Source organism: Ursus americanus, chromosome X, assembly GCF_024610735.1.
Source record: "Ursus americanus isolate L20-20 chromosome X, mUrsAme1.1.p, whole genome shotgun sequence".
Classification (NCBI taxonomy): domain Eukaryota; kingdom Metazoa; phylum Chordata; class Mammalia; order Carnivora; family Ursidae; genus Ursus; species Ursus americanus.
Genome location: NC_142164.1, coordinates 114,622,908 through 114,635,218, shown reverse-complemented (window position 1 = coordinate 114,635,218; position 12,311 = coordinate 114,622,908). Strand labels below are relative to the sequence as shown.

General features: G+C 40.0%; 1 protein-coding gene across 2 annotated transcripts in view; it reads right to left on the bottom strand.

Annotated features, from left to right (window-relative positions):
* The window catches only part of ARHGAP6 (Rho GTPase activating protein 6), a 481,352-nt gene that overhangs the window by 371,393 nt on the left and 97,648 nt on the right, over positions 1-12,311 (bottom strand). The window lies entirely within an intron of this gene.

The window sequence follows — 12,311 nt, the reverse complement described above, 5'->3', positions numbered from 1 at the left end:
CTTTAGCTAGAGTTTGAAAAGGAGAATTGTTACTTCCAAAAAGATGCCCCCTCCCCATGGAGAATTCTAGAGTGAAGTCACGTAAAACTCCCCCTACCTCCAGATGAACTATTTTGGGCATTTACCCATCGTTCTGCCTCTGGCAACTTGTTTGCTTTGGCCATAGTCACTTTTCAGCTGAAGTGACAAATCCTCATCCTCCCATCTTTTGAAGAGGTCAGAGATAGCAACAGCTCCTCCAGAATTTCAGAGTCCTTCATTTTCCAGCAATTTCAAGGTCATGATCCCCTGGTGGGGATCATGGTATGAAAGGGAAGGCAATGTTTTCACCTTATTCTTGTATCATCCATATCCCTGGTCCTTTACAATGAGGCTCTTTTCCTCCTCTGTCACCCCTTCTTCCATTATCTCGGGTGATTTAAAGTGGTTTAAGGCCCCAGCACCTCTGTACATGTTACATACCCTCTATCTGCCCTCTATGCCTTCTGTTTCCTTCTTTGTCCAACTAACTACTCAGCCCTCAAAACTTAGCTCAAGCTTCACCTTCCTGCGTAAAGAAGACTTCGCTATCCTCCAGGATAATAAAGAGGGCTCCTCCTCCTATAGCAGTCCCTTCAAACCTCTGTGACTCACAATAATCATTGACTTATTTATCTGTGTCTACCATCAGCCCCAAGTATTTTAGGACAGGAAATCAATCCAATCTGCCTATGTATTCCCAGGCTTGAACAGAACAGGTGTTCAAAAATTGCTCAACAAACTAGGAGTTCACCATGTTGAAAAGACAAATCAACAAAACAACCATGCCTGTTCCTTAAAAGCTAAGAAACAGGCCTATTTCAAGGTCTCTATCTTGAAAAACAGGAATAGACCCCTGTAACTTCAAAGCAGAGAACACCAAATTCTCAAAGTTGGGAAAAGAACAGTACAATCTAAGAGGGGTTGGCAAACTCTTTTCTATAAAGGGCCACATAGTAAATATTTCGGCTATGTGAATTTTATGGTTGCTGTCTCAACTACTCAGGTCTACTGTTGTAACGGGAAGGAAGCCCCAGGCAATATATAAACAAACGGGTGTGGTTGTGTTCCAATAAAACTTTATTTCCAAAAACAAGCAGCAGGTTAGATTTAGCATGAGGGACTTTGTCTGATGAGCCCTGATCTTCAACTTCAAATAATTCCAAAGTATTGAATTTAGCATCAAAGTCTTGTCATGTGATATCTAGGACGCCTACCAAGAGTTACAAAGATGAAAAAGCCAGGAAGGCCATTTAGAAGAGATTTTACAGAGATGATATTCATTCTCAAGATGATACACTCATTGTTCAAAACCAAATGGTTTTTATGACCGTAAGCTATGTCACTGTACCCAGTTCTGTGAGTGACTCTGAGTTTACTGGTGAGACTGAGGGCCCGTAGGGCAAGAAGCAAAATTTCACAGGGTAAATAATACTGCTAGGAAGAATCAGATTAATCCTTCCTCCATTATATAATTTTCACATTCCTGCTTATCACACTTGAAAAAGAAGTCAAAGTACCACGTTAAAAAAATCTTTCTAAACACCAAAAAGTAGAAGGCTCTGAAGGTCATGCATTTTCCATTTATCTCTTTTTCGACATCAATACACCCTGTTCAAGTCTTTCATTCTTTAGCAATCTCCTTATTTCTAATACAAATTTCCATACAACCTACCTATCAATCAACAAATATCTATTAAACACTTACTACAGGCCAGTCATAGTGTTAGGTGCAATGACAGTGCTTCTCAAAATTGTCCAATCATCCAGAATAGGGGCCAGATCTGGCTTGCTGCCTGTTTTGGTAAATAAAATGTTATTGGAACACAGCCACACCCATTCACTTACATACAGTCTGTGGCTGCTCCTATGATACAAGGACACGGTTGGGCACTTGTGATAGGGACTATGAGGCCTACAAAGCCTAAAAGATTTACGATTTGACCTTTACAGAAAATGTTTGTCAACCCCTGATCCAAAATAAAGAATCCAAAACAACATAAATGCCCATCAGTAGGGGACAGGTTAAATAAAATAAGGGACTGCTATTCTATAATTAATTTCCATCTTATGGGATACTATGAAGCCCTTAAAAACAAGAAACCATATGTACACCCAGAGGTATGAAACTATCTCCATGCTATGTTAAATGTAAGAAATTGTGTACAAATAGTGTACTACAATTTGTCTATATGTGAGGGGGGTGAGAGGGAGAGGAAGGAAGAGAGAGAGAAATGCATGCTTACAAATGCATATGATATCACAGGAAGAACAAAAATATATGCAAGAAATTGGTATCAGTGGTTGACTCAGGGTAAGTAAAATGTTAAGACTTTGGATTGAGATGAGAGGCACATCTGTTTTGAACCATCTGAATTTTTTAACCATGTGCACTTATGATCTGTTTAACATTAATAAGTATATAAAAATGAAATGCTTTTTTAAGATTTTATTTTAAGTAATCTCTATACCCAACATGGGGCTTGAACTTATGACCTTGAGATCAAGAGTCATGTGTTCTACCAACTAAGCCAGCCACGCACCCCTGAAATCATATTTTTCAAACATTAATACATTAAATAAAATCAAGGCTGGCTATTGCCTCCAAGAAAATAAAGTTGTATTTGGCCAACCCAAATTTCCTACCAGCTCTGGACAAAAATGGACTAGCCATTTCAACTTTCCCCATCCACATCCATCTTTCATGTCAAAGAAAGGAAGCTGTAGGAGGCCTCAGCCTCCTCGGTATCAAGAAGCACCAGTTGCCCCATATGAAAACCAAGAACACAACATGTGGATGTCTATGCACGGCCAGTGTGGTGACACAAACTCAGAGGAAGGCCAGTGGCAATAGCCACGTGAAGAGGGAGGCACTAGAAAAGAGCTAGCACCAAAGGTGGCAGCACAGGGGACTCACCATGAAATATGCTGCCCCACCCTAAGGACCAGAGAAGGGAACAGGAGCTCTGTTGGAGGGTCAGGAAGCAAGGGCAACAGGGATAATACGTCATCCCAGAACTGGCCTGGACCTACACAGCAACGCCAACAACAAAATGGATAACAGCCACACTGGGAGAATCAACAAAAAAGTGTGCATGTAATCCTTTGTCAGAACATGCCAGAAATTATGTAAAATGAAAACTGTCTTTCAAAACAGTGGAACTACTGTAGTACTTTGGGGAACTGCCCACAGATCTCCAAATCTTTGGATTTGAAACAAATCTTGCAGCCTGAAACACCAAGTCTCACAGCTTGTAATGGAAATGGCATGATCATTCATTCATTCATACATTCTTAAAATGTTTATGTACAAATTTTTAAAAGCCTATTATCATATAACTAATATACCAAGAAAACACAAAGCATAGAGCCAATGATCCCACACAATGGGATTGCTCTTTGGAATTGTTTCTTTTCAAAACGAAAACAACTTTATTATTATTTGAATGTTAGGAAAATATAAACAACATAGAAAACTATACAAAGATAAGGGAACACCTGGGTGGTTCAGTCGGTTCAGTGTGTCTGCCTTCGGCTCAGGTCACGATCCCAGGGTTCTGGGATCAAGCCCTGAGTCAGGTTCCCTGCTCAGCCAGGAGTCTGCTTCTCCCACTCCGTTTTCTACTCCCCACACACGTGTTCTCAATCTCTCTCTCTCTGGCTCTTGCTCTCACTCTCGTGCGCTCTCTCTCAAATAAATAAATAAAATCTCTTTAAAAAAAGAAAACTATACAAAAATAAAGTTCTAGAAGCCGTCTAAAGTTCCAAATCCAGGGATTATTTTATAAATCATAAAATAGTTTCTTTATGGTACTAGGTAAAAACTTCACAGTAGAGTAGCATGTACTAGCCGAGATGATCACCAAGTGAAATCTCTCCCTTTTTGCCACTCCAACACCAACAGCGATCTTCCCTCTGGCTCCCACCGTTGAAATGCAATGTCACTCAAGGTTCGCTGGCTAGTTTGAGAATAAGCAAATCTAATTACTCAAGACTTTTGCAAACTCATGCCACCTAGAAAAAGTTAATGCCTTTATGTTAATTTGATTCACTTTCTATTTTTGGAACTTTATTACTTTGAACACATGCCAGTTGTCATATTTCTAATTTAATTGCCTAATTGTGCAATTTCAAGGCTATGTGTATTTGGACTAATTTCTGCTTTGGAGAGTAACCCACCACAAATAAAAGTTATTTAAAAAAGCACAATGACCACTGAGCACCTGGGATACATGGATCCTTAAGACCATATATTAATACTATTTTTAAAAGGCATTGACCTGAAAAGAAAGAAGGAAAAGAAAATACTTTTATTAGAAAACTCATAACAAAAAAGATATTAAATGAATATATTATTTGAAATACATACTTTCAATGTTAAAATTCCTTGAATGAATGAATTACCAACTATAATTAAGTGAGCCAAGAGTTGAAATACCCACTTATTGAAAAAAATCATTAAGTATCACAATTCCAGACTTTGAGTTATATTACAAAGCTGAAGTAATCAAAACAGTATGGTACTGGCACAAAAACAGACATATAGATCAATGGAACAGAATAAAAAAAAAACAGAAATAAACCCATGATTATATGGTCAATTAGTATTCGAAAAAGGAGGAAAGAATATGCAATGGAAAAAAGACAGTCTCTTCAACAAATGGTGTTGGGAAAACTGGTCAGCTACAAACAAAAGAAAGAAACTGGACCACTTTCTTATACCATACATAAAAATTAACTCAAACTGGATTAAAGAGCTAAATGTGAGACCTGAAACCATAAACATCCTATAAGAGAGCATAGGCAGTAATGTCTCTGACATCAGCTGTAGCAACATTTTTCTAGATAGGCCCCCTGAGGCAAGAGAAATAAAGCAAAAATAAACTATAGGGACTACATCAAAACAAAAAGCTGCACAGCGAAGTAAACAACCAACAAAACCAAAAGGCAACCTACGGGATGGGAGAAGATATTTGCAAATGACATTTCCAATAAAGGGTTAGTACCCAAAGTATATAAGGAACTTAGGCAACTCAACACCCAAAAAACCAAATAATCCAATTAAAAATGGGCAGAAGACATGAACAAATATTTCCTCAAAGAAAACATACAGATGGCCAACAGACAACATCACTCATCATCAGGGAAATGCAAATTAAAACTACAATACAGTATTACCTCACACCTGTCAGAATGGCTAAAATCAAAAACACAAGAAACCACAAGTGTTGGCGAGGATGTAGAGAAAAAGGAACTATCTTACATTGTTGATGGGAATGCAAACTGGGACAGCCATTGTGGAAAAGAATATGAAGGTTCCTCAAAAAGCTAAAAATAGAACTACGCTATAATTGGGGTGCCTGGGTGGCTCAGTCAGTTAAACGTCCAACTCTTGGTTTCGGCTCCACTCATGATCTCAGGGTTGTGAGACTGAGCCCTGCATGGGGTTTCACACTCAGCATGGAGTGTGCTTGGGATTCTTTCCCTCTCCCTCCCCTTGTGCTCTCTCTCTCTCTCTCTCTCTCTCTCTCTCTCTCTCACACGTGCTCAAATAAATAAATAAAATCTCAAAAAAAAAAAAAAAGAACTACCTATGATCCAGTAATCACACTACTGGTATTTACCCAAAGAATATGAAAACACTAATTCGAAGAGATATACGCACCCCTGTGTTTATAGCAGCATTATTTACAATAGCGAAATTATGGAGGCAGCCCAAGTGTCCATCAACAGATGAATGGATAAAGAAGAGGTGGGGTGTGTGTGTGTGTGTGTGTGTGTGTATACACATATATGATAGAATATTATTCAGCCATAAAAAGAATGAAATCTTGTCATTTGCAACAACATGGATGGAACCAGAGAGTATAACGCTAAGTGAAGTCAGTCAGTAAAAGACAAATACCATATGATTTCACTCATATGTGGAACTTAAGAAACAAAACAAATGAGCAAAGGAAAAAAGAGAGCAAAACCAAGAAAAAGACTCTTAACTATAGAGAACAAACTAATGGTTATCAGAGGGGACAGGGTGGGAGGATGAGGGAAACAGGTGATGGGGCTTAAGGAGTTCACTTGTCCTGATGAGCAGGGGATGATGTATGGGAGTGTGGAATCACTGTATTGTACACCTGAAACTAATATAACTTAACTATGCTGGAATTAAAATCAAAATTTTTTTAATCATAAGAGAATCCAATTTAACTATAAAGATGTTGAGGGGCATACATAACATGGATAAATAGAGCAGGCATTATGGAAATGTGTCATAAAGAAAACTGAGAAGTGTTGTTCTTCCCAGCTCATTTTTCAATTTGATGAAGCCCCACAAGATGTAAGTAATCAGCAGTACATTAATTAAGAGTAAGCATTTCTGTCGTTCTTACATTCATGCACACACATATAAGGACATATCCACTGATTAATCAGAAAGATCCTCCAAATGAGCCAGAACATTAATGCATTTATACAAAGACTGGAAATATACTTTGCATATATTCATCATTTGTAAGAATTAGGAACCCGATCACAGCTACCAGTTCCTAATTTCCTACCACAAGTTAAGTCTAGAAGGAACTGGCATAATTTCACATTTATGTTTACACATTAAATCAAGGTGAAGTTAAATTCTGGAACAAATTCTGGTATTCTTGGTTTCCCCCACAACTGAAACATTAAACCCTTTGATAAGCTATTGTTGATTAGCTTAGAATGTCTCTTAGCACTCCTAGTCTTGACTTCTCACATTTATATTAGTCGAGAGGTCTAACATATCATGTGTCAAAGGTCACAGAGAGTCAGATGCAGCCCCCAAACCTACTCTCTTATAAAACGTTTTGTTGACATGTTATCACTGTCAACAGAAAAATCATATGAAGTCTAAAAGGTGTCTTTACTTCAAGAAAAAATGAGAGACAGCAAAAAGAGACAAAAAACCAGTGTCCAGTGCAACTAAAGGACAATTCCAATAAAGAGAGAGAAAAGAGTATAGCTTCCAATTAATTAACTATCTACTTTGGAAAATAATCTTAAAATTTAGTATTTTCAAGTTCTTATGCCTTTCTATTTGCTTGCAAATCATTATCAAAGAAACAAAATTTTAATGGTAGCTATATCTCTACTTTCCAAGCAGAATTTTTAAAAATCTTTAGAATATTGATTATAATTCCAATACAAATTTCTTAGAAGAAATAAAGTATTAATTATTGAGTATTAAAAATTTTGAAGTTAATATTTTATTTGGATTAAATCAGGAGTCCCTAGGTGCTTAGGTAGAGTACCTTTTATTTGGCTTATCCAAAAGAACAATTTGCTTTACTGAGTTCTAGTTTTATAAAATGTTCTTGAGGGGAAAAAACACATCACAGTTTGATAGTTACTATTAATTCATCTACTAAGCAGAGTAAAATTCCTTCCCGAAACCTAATCACGAATATACAAAGACTATTCTACTTTGTGAAGAAAAGAAAACTGACTAGCATTCCATGAGGAGCAAATCAGACTTCACGACTCGTAAGCTGCAGGAACATTTTTAAACAGCATTAGGTCAATTTCATGGATGCTTTGGCCTTCCAGTCTTGTACGTAGGCCAAACGCACAGCTTCTGGAAGCAAATGTTGTGAATCAGATGACAAGTCTAATACGCCACTAAAAGCAACCCCCACACTGGTTTTAGCACTCCTGGCCAGGTCCCATGCCCTGTAGGACCAGTTTGATGGAGCAGGTATCCAGGGATGACCCTCTGGCCAGTCCCCACTGTCTCCTGGGGACTTTTTCCAGAATTTGTCTCTGGAGGAGCAGACTTATTCAACAACTTATTCAAGACTCTGACCTTGGCACATGGGAGTAGAACAGACATTCAGCCAGCTGATCAAAGCGCACAACATACTTTACCAGAAAGTAAGGAAACCTCAGAGTACGACCATAACTATGCATAGTAAGAATGTGAGGATAGAGCTGCCCAATGTTCCCTGTAGTTCTGCTCGAAGCGTAAGGCCGGGTTTCCTCCTATGTCACATCCACACCTGTTATAACCATTACAGACTCTTTTGCTGCTGTTTTGCTGCTGTTGTTTAGTTTTTATTTCATTATCATAAACTTAACTCTGCAATCCAGCTAGACTTGGAGGGGAATAAGGAAAATATAGAATCCATAGAACTGCAGCGAGAGCCCAAAGATTGTAGGATATTTCGAGCGGATGGGGTTGAAGGGGTACCCTCCTAGGCTACAGAAGGAACAGTCTGATAGTTAACGTAAAACACAAGTCAAGTTTATGAGATCTGTCTGCATTCGGCAACAGTGATCTTCTAGCTGGTCTTGCCATTCCTGGACCCAGAGCGCTCCATGGCATCCACAATATTCCTGCCCTCGCTCACCTTGCCAAAGACCACATGCTTGCCATCCGACGACTTAGGCTTGGCAGGAGGAGATGCTGCCCAAGGGCTCACCATCCATGGTGATGTCAAAGAACACTGTGGCCTTCACCATGGCTGGGCCGCACACAAGGCTCCAGGGTGGCAGCGTCTGCAAGGCCACCATTACAGAATCTCAACTTTGAGGGCCATCATGCTCCCCGTTGCTATTTATCCCTTACTTCTAATGGCCTGTCCCAGATCAGAAATGTTTTTCCTAGCACCTTTGATTTTGGAGGGATAATATCCTCTTCTTTGAGTACCCCAGGCTCACAACTCAGCTTCACAAAATTTCTTGAGACAGGAAATGGCCTAAACTACCAGTAAGTTATTCAGCACCATGTTCTTTCTTTTATGCTGTTCCCTGTATCTCAGAGGCTAGAAATCTGGGAGCTACATTCTCCAGACTTTCTGCCATCACAGTTCAGACTGAGGTCACACAAGCAGCACATGCTAACAAGGCAGAAGAGAAGACAAAGCCCAATGTGACGGTGGCAGGCAGGGGTGTGGGCTTTGGCAGATGGCCAATGGGAGGTGTGCCAGGTGCTTCTGGGTACAACACGTAGCTGAGATCATCACCGGTTCTTTCTTAATGTTTCTATCTTCCTAACTTCTATAATGGTGGTTGCAGTCCTTTTCAATTCTTTAGTAAGCCTCTAACTCTTGTATTAAATCACTTCCTTCTTGAAATATCTAAGCGTTTTCTGTTTTCCCAAACAAATCCTGGTTAGTGCAGAGCACCTTAGTCATAACTCAGGTTCACTGTTGGTAGAAAGGCCAAAAGGATTTAATTGGGTTCCATAGGAGCAATTCTGCTACCAACAGTGGGCTACAGGCAAAGGTTCAAGAAATTAGATTGAGCTCAATATCAGGGATGGCAACTCTCCGACACTGAGCTGGGTATCAGAGGTAAGACTGAGGTCCCTGGAAGAACAGAACCAACTTGCTTTGGACCTCACTTCAAAAGCCAGTGTTGACATCAGAAATAGCCAGGTACAAATTTTACATCCTCTTCACGCCAGGTACAAATTTGGCACAAGCAAGATAAAGATTTGCACTAAATCGTGTGAACCAACACAGTGGTGCCAAGCTGGTGGCGCAAGAAAGATGGGCCACAGCTTTAATGGTGATGAACAGTCACCAGAGACTGACAGCAATAGTGAAGATTTCCTGGAAGGTGAGAAAAGCACCTGGGAAAACGCCGCCCTAGTCTCCGACTCGCTCGTGTTAATTTTCTTAGGGTGCTAGCTGTTGCTGAGTGAGGGCTGTGTCCTTTCCTCCCTGAGTTCCCCCATCTCCTACAGCTTCGCATCCCTTGCAGAGTATATTCTCCTTCTCTGCTGTCATTGAAGAATCACTGATCACATTCATCAAAGTTTCCTGTTAATTCATGACTAGATAAAAGTGATAAACAGGAATTCACTTAAACTTTCTGGAACTTGGCTTTCCCTTTCATTAAAGCACGATGATAATCCTATTATACCAGGTTTTTGTGAGAATTAAATGACACATTTATGTGTAAGAGCTTTAGAATTTAAAGTATTACCAGTAAAATTCACTGCAATCATATCCATACAAAAATGTCTACCAAATACTTCCCTGAGCATTCTGCAAAGCCATGCACTAAACAAAGGAAGTAAAGGCCCTTAGAGCAGAAAAGGATTGCAAAGCATAACAAAAGCCAAAATTAAAAACAAAACAAAACTGTTTTGTTTCTTTAAAAATAATATCACCAGCCAAAATTGTTTGACTTTCAAAGTCTCAGCTTAGAGCATGCTCAAACAATTTCTAAAATGTGGAAACATTTGTGGAACTTGTGGGAAAACACAATTTCCAAAAGCTTTACTCAGAACAAACCCACGAGAAATAACAATGTCCACATCATCGCAGACATACACATCAGCGCACACCCATCCCCAGTGCAGCCTAGCCCACCCAGAATGTAGGCCTTAGAGCACTTGGTGACAACACTGATCAATGGCATTTCATGGACAAATCTTCTGAGAATTAGCTCAAGATTTCTCTAAACAGACTGAATTGCAATGTTTGGAACATGGAGTCTCAGTTTGGGTTCCGCTACAAGTGGAGCCTGAGGCAAGGATATGAATGTACATGGTTTATTTGGGAAGTGAGTCAGAGAATGGGGAAGACATCAATAGAGGTGTGTTATCAAACAAGTCACTTCTGCGGGCACTGGAGCTCAGTCCCACCAGCGAACACCAGGAGACAGTGTGGAACATGTCTCAGAATTGTCCCAGTTAAGGAACTAGGAAGCTGGAGCAACGACCCAGCAACTCCCTCCCCATCCATCACTTGCCCGGGGCTGCTTTCCTTGGCAGTCACTCCCAGCACTTGCCATCATCAGGAAAAAATTTAAAAAATAAAAAAATAAAAGCCCTCAGGTACAGGGCTTCAGGTGCTCCCACTGAGCAAGGCTTCCAGGTGCAGAGTGAATGCTGAGGGAAAACAAAGAATTACCCAGCCCCAAATGCCCAGAGGGTCACAGTTGAGAAACCCTGACTTAAACAATGAGAGTACTAAAGGTCAATATGGAAAGCACGAGGCACAATTACCTTCTAAAGGATGTCGCAGACGTCTGGTTTCGGGGTTGGGGGAAGGGAGCTGAGCTAGAAGGATTTCACCAGGTTTTGCTAATTAGAAATTCCTCTCCTCTCCTTACGTTTTAGCAATACATAGAACTGATGTAAGGGGATTAAACCCACGGCAACGCTACGGTACCACTGACCATTTCTGTTGCTGACTTCTACACACGTTGTGGTGGGTGGATAAATGTCCTCACCATGGTGGCCTCTCCCAACCACACTCCCCCATCCTAACTGAGGTCTGAGTAGCCCCACATTTTCTTTAGCATATGCTGCTTTTAAACAGTCTTGGAGGGTCCTCCTCCTACCTCTGTCCTTCTTAACTGTTCATTCCAATTTCTGCGTAAACCATCCGGGGGTCTCGCGCTTCCTCCCACAGAGGACTCAACCCGGCACTTCTGTTGGGTGCCACAGAGTCTTCATTCCGTGACATTTCTTTTTCTCACATTCAAAAAGTTGGCTTAACAGAAGCTGAGGAATGTGGTGAAAATGCAGAAAATGATCTGAATAAAATGCAGAGCAAAAATACCAAAAATAAATTTCTTGTTTACAGCAAGCTTAAGTCTGGAGTAAAAAGTAAAATGAAACATATGTTAGAGACCTTTCAATAATGGGTCTCAGATCAAGAGGGAAACAGAGAAAGACGTCATGAGAGTTGGGCCCTGAAAGTGACACTAGGTCTCATGAATTGTGACATGAAATTTATATCCATTTAAGTTACTGGCAGGATCAGAACCAAGCGGACAGCCTCTAAATTACATGAGTGACAGACAAAAATCCTCCCCTTTTATTTCTGAGTCTCCAAGAGGCAGAAATATTACTAAGTCTTACACTTATTAATCCACAGCTGAGGTTTCAGAAGCCAAGTCAACAATGAGATCATAGGCATTGTAATTTTTTCTTCCCATTTGATAAATGAACATGGTTTGTTTTACATGTTATTATGTGGAATATAAATACTTGATATATTTAATACATCGTTGCCATCTGGGCTGATGGCTGGTGATGACCACAACATGATGATGAGGATAATGATGGTGAAGGTGACGTTTAACAATTGAGCGCTTACTGTATCCCAGGAACTGTGAAAAACATTTGTAAGTATCATTGCTTCAGTCTCTCGATGCAACTGTAAGATACTATTATTATCCCATTTTACAGTGCAGAAACTGAGGCTTGGCATTTCAGAGTGAATAAATGGCAGCTCCCAGAATTTACCCAGATCTATGTAGCCCACCATCATACCACCTCTCTGGTGGTTGCATTTTGGAAAGAGCCA